Consider the following 5,000-nt stretch of genomic DNA (forward strand, 5'->3'; position numbering starts at 1 on the left):
CATCCAAGGCGCCTGAAAGGCCAAGGGAGCCCAACCCAGCAATGCCCAGCCAAGGCCAGGCATTCCAGTGCCTACCCGGGCAAAAACGCCCAAAGCATGCCCCATTCGTTAGCCTATCCAGGCAAAAACGCCCAAAACCAGCCCATTCCAGTGCCTATCCGGGGAAAACGCCCAAAGCATGCCCATTCCTTAGCCTATCCAGGCAAAAACGCCCAAAACCAGCACATTCCAGTGCCTATCCGGGCAAAAACGCCCTAAGCCTGCGCATTCCAGCGCCCCGCAGCATGCCACCCTCCTATAGGGTTTGCGCAACCAACCCGCCTAACCACCAGTGGCAACCAAAGGTGCTGTTAGCGACGACTTCTGAAGACGCAACGAGACGCGACGGGTTTGCGCCCAGACGCGACGAGGCGATGCGGGATCTGCGCCCAACCGTGCCTACACCCGCCGACTTGATGCGGGAGCTGCTGGCCCAAGCATGCCTAGCGTGCAAGGCCTGCGTGCAAGGCTAGTGTGCAAGGCTCGTGGGCAAGGCTAGTGCGCAAGGCTAGTGCCCAAGGTCTGTGTGCAAGGCTAGTGCCCAAGGCTAGTGAGCATGGCCTGTGTGCAAGGCTAGTGTGCAAGGCTTGTATGCAAGGCTAGTGTGCAAGGCTGGTGTGCAAGGCTTGTGGGCAAGGCTGGTGCGCAAGGCTAGTTCCCAAGGGTTGTGTGCAAGGCTAGTGCCCAAGGCAAGTGCGCAAGGCTCGTGCCCAAAGCTAGTGCGCAAGGCTTGTGTGCAAGGCTACTGCGATGGGCCAGTGCCCAAGGCTTGTGAGCAAGGCTTGTATGCATGGCTTGTGTGCAAGGCTAGCGTCCAAGGCTTGTGCGCATGGCTTGTGCGCAAGGCTTGTGTCCAAGGCTTTTGTGCAAGGCTCGTGCGCAAGGCTAGTGTGCAAGGCTTGTGCGCATTGGCAGGTAGCCCACCAGCATGCACGATCCAAATGCCACTCACGCGACAACACGGTGCCAAGCCGGGCATGGTGTGCACTCAAAACCAATCAACGGACAGAGGTCATGCGTCATGGGGGGGATCTAGCAAGGCCATGGGGAAGGTCATGGAGGACCTTGGAAGCAAGCGCAAGACGAGAGCGAATCGAACAAGGGGCCAGGACGGGGCCTTGTGCCCATGGTCTTCGCAAGACAGCGTCCAAGGCACCCGAAAGCCCAAGGGAACCCAAACCCGGCCGACACTTGCAATCGCACATGCTCTCTGCAACACACCATCAATGCCGCCCAACGGGGCCAGCACGAGCAGTCCTCCGCGGTCCCCTGGCCCTGCGCACGTTTGTCTTCGAAACCGAGCATCAATGCCACAGAAAGTGCCGGGGCGCCAGCTGGAGCCATCATCCGCGTTGCCATGGCTCGCTTGGCCTTGGCTTGCCAGGCCCCGACACGAGCAATCGCGCATTTTCTTTGCAACCGACCATCAATGCCGCCCAACGGGGCCAGCACGAGCAGTCATCCGCGGTCCCCTGGCCCTGCGCACGTTTGTCTTTGAAACCGAGCATCAATGCCACAGAAAGTGCCGGGGCGCCAGCTGGAGCCATCATCCGACGTGCCATGGCTCTGGTCCCATGGTCTTCGCAACCGAGCATTCGTGACACCCGCGGGGCCAGGACACCAACCCTTCCGACACGAGCATTCGCGCATGTTCTTTGGCCACACAACGGCGCCAGCACGAGCAAAATCATCCGCGGTGCGGTGGCCTTGCACGGCCTTTTGTCTTTGGAACCAACCATCAGTGCCACGGGAAGTGCCGGAGTCCCGGCATCCGCGGTGCCAAGTCATTGCGCCCTTGGTCTCTGCAGCGGGGCATGCCGGGCACTCCCAACCATTGCAAGCAAGCAAGCAAGCAAGAAAGAAAGTAAGTAAGTAAGTAAGTATTACATATAGGGGCGGGACATGCGGGGAGATCTGCGAAACGTGCATTACGGGGCACACGCGTACCTACCGGGGCATACCGACCCCTATTGGGGCACACGTGTGCATATCGGGGCATACCGGGCCTATCGGGGCACACGCGTACATACCGGGGCATACCGAGCCCTACTGGGGCACACGTGCGCATATCGGGGCGTACCAAGCCTATCGGGGCATACGCATGTATCCCAAGGCATACCGAGTCAATCCGGGCATACGCGTTCATACCGGGGCGTAACGGGCCTATCGGGGCATACTTGGGCATATCCGGGCAAAAAATGCCCAAAACTTGCGCAACCTTGGCAACCGTGGTCCATTCCTCTCTATATGCCTAGCCTTGCCAACCGTGGTCCATTCCTCACTATATGCCATGGCCTTGTGCCCATGGTCTTCCCAAGACAGCGTCCAAGGCCCCCGGAAGGCCAAGGGAGCCCAACCCAGCAATGCCCTGCTATGGCAAGCCAAGGCCAAGCATTCCGGTGCCTATCCGGGCAAAAATGCAATTCCTCTCTATATGCCTAGCCTTGGCAACCGTGGTCCATTCCCCACCATATGCCATGGCCTTGTGCCCATGGTCTTCCCAAGACAGTGTCCAAGGCGCCCGGAAGGCCAAGGGAGCCCAACCCAGCAATGCCCTGCTTTGGCAAGCCAAGGCCAAGCATTCCGGTGCCTAACCTTGGCAACCGTGGTCCTTTCCTCACCATATGCCATGGCCTTGTGCCCATGGTCTTCGCAAGACATCGTCCAAGGCGCCCAAAAGGCCAAGGGAGCCCAACCCAGCAATGCCTTGCTAGGACAAGCCAAGGCCAAGCATTCCGGTGCCTATCCGGGCAAAAACGCCCAAAGCATGCCCATTCCTTAGCCTATCCAGGCAAAAACGCCCAAAATCTGCACATTCTAGTGCCTATCCGGGCAAAAACGCCCACCAGCATGCCACCCTCCTATAGGGTTTGCGCAACCAACCAGCCTAACCACCAGTGGCAACCAAAGGTGCTGTTAGCGACGACTTCTGAAGACGCAACGAGACGCGACGTGTTTGCGCCCAGACGCGACGAGACGATGCGGGATCTGCGCCCAAGAATGCCTAGACCCGTCGACTTGATGCGGGATCAGCTCGCCCAAGCATGCCTAGTGTGCAAGGCCTGTGTGCAAGGCTAGTGTCCAAGGCTAGTGTGCAAGGCTCATGTGGAACGCTAGTGCGCAAGGCTAGTGCCCAAGGCTTGTGTGCCAGGCCCGTGTGCAAGGCTAGTGTCCAGGGCTTGTGTGCATTGCTTGAGTGCAAGGCTTGTGTGCATTGCTCGAGTGCATGGCTTGTGTGCAAGGGTTGTGCGCAAGGCTAGTGTGCGGGGCTTGTGCGCATGGCTAATGTGCACGGCTTGTGTGCATGGCTACCGTGCAAGGCTAGTTTGCATGGCTAGGGTGCAAGGCTCGCATGCGAGGCTAGTGTGCAAGGCTGCGTGCAAGGGAAGCGTGCAGGGCGAGTGTGCGAGGCCACTGTGCACGGCGCCAGCACTAGCGAGCCATCATCCGCGTTGCCATGGCTCGCTTGGCCTTGGCTTGCCAGGCCCCGACACGAGCAATCGCGCATTTTCTTTGCAACCGACCATCAATGCCGCCCAACGGGGCCAGCACGAGCAGTCATCCGCGGTCCCCTGGCCCTGCGCACGTTTGTCTTTGAAACCGAGCATCAATGCCACAGAAAGTGCCGGGGCGCCAGCTGGAGCCATCATCCGACGTGCCATGGCTCGCTTGGCCTTGGCTTGCCGGGCCCCGACACGAGCAATCGCGCATTTTCTTTGCAACCGACCATCAATGCCGCCCAACGGGGCCAGCACGAGCAGTCATCCGCGGTCCCCTGGCACTGCGCACGTTTGTCTTTGAAACCGAGCATCAATGCCACAGAAAGTGCCGGGGCGCCAGCTGGAGCCATCATCCGACGTGCCATGGCTCTGGTCCCATGGTCTTCGCAACCGAGCATTCGTGACACCCGCGGGGCCAGGACACCAACCCTTCCGACACGAGCATTCGCGCATGTTCTTTGGCCACACAACGGCGCCAGCACGAGCAAAATCATCCGCGGTGCGGTGGCCTTGCACGGCCTTTTGTCTTTGGAACCAACCATCAGTGCCACGGGAAGTGCCGGAGTCCCGGCATCCGCGGTGCCAAGTCATTGCGCCCTTGGTCTCTGCAGCGGGGCATGCCGGGCACTCCCAACCATTGCAAGCAAGCAAGCAAGCAAGAAAGAAAGTAAGTAAGTAAGTATTACATATAGGGGCGGGACATGCGGGGAGATCTGCGAAACGTGCATTACGGGGCACACGCGTACCTACCGGGGCATACCGACCCCTATTGGGGCACACGTGTGCATATCGGGGCATACCGGGCCTATCAGGGCATACCGGGCCTATCGGGGCACACGCGTACATACCGGGGCATACCGAGCCCTACTGGGGCACACGTGCGCATATCGGGGCGTACCAAGCCTATCGGGGCATACGCATGTATCCCAAGGCATACCGAGTCTATCCGGGCATACGCGTTCATACCGGGGCGTAACGGGCCTATCGGGGCATACTTGGGCATATCCGGGCAAAAAATGCCCAAAACTTGCGCAACCTTGGCAACCGTGGTCCATTCCTCTCTATATGCCTAGCCTTGCCAACCGTGGTCCATTCCTCACTATATGCCATGGCCTTGTGCCCATGGTCTTCCCAAGACAGCGTCCAAGGCCCCCGGAAGGCCAAGGGAGCCCAACCCAGCAATGCCCTGCTATGGCAAGCCAAGGCCAAGCATTCCGGTGCCTATCCGGGCAAAAATGCGATTCCTCTCTATATGCCTAGCCTTGGCAACCGTGGTCCATTCCCCACCATATGCCATGGCCTTGTGCCCATGGTCTTCCCAAGACAGTGTCCAAGGCGCCCGGAAGGCCAAGGGAGCCCAACCCAGCAATGCCCTGCTTTGGCAAGCCAAGGCCAAGCATTCCGGTGCCTAACCTTGGCAACCGTGGTCCTTTCCTCACCATATGCCATGGCCTTGTGCCC

Source organism: Tasmannia lanceolata, unplaced genomic scaffold (genome assembly GCF_043159265.1).
Source record: "Tasmannia lanceolata isolate RefF3 unplaced genomic scaffold, GAP_Taslan_0.1 ptg000098l, whole genome shotgun sequence".
NCBI classification, from domain to species: domain Eukaryota; kingdom Viridiplantae; phylum Streptophyta; class Magnoliopsida; order Canellales; family Winteraceae; genus Tasmannia; species Tasmannia lanceolata.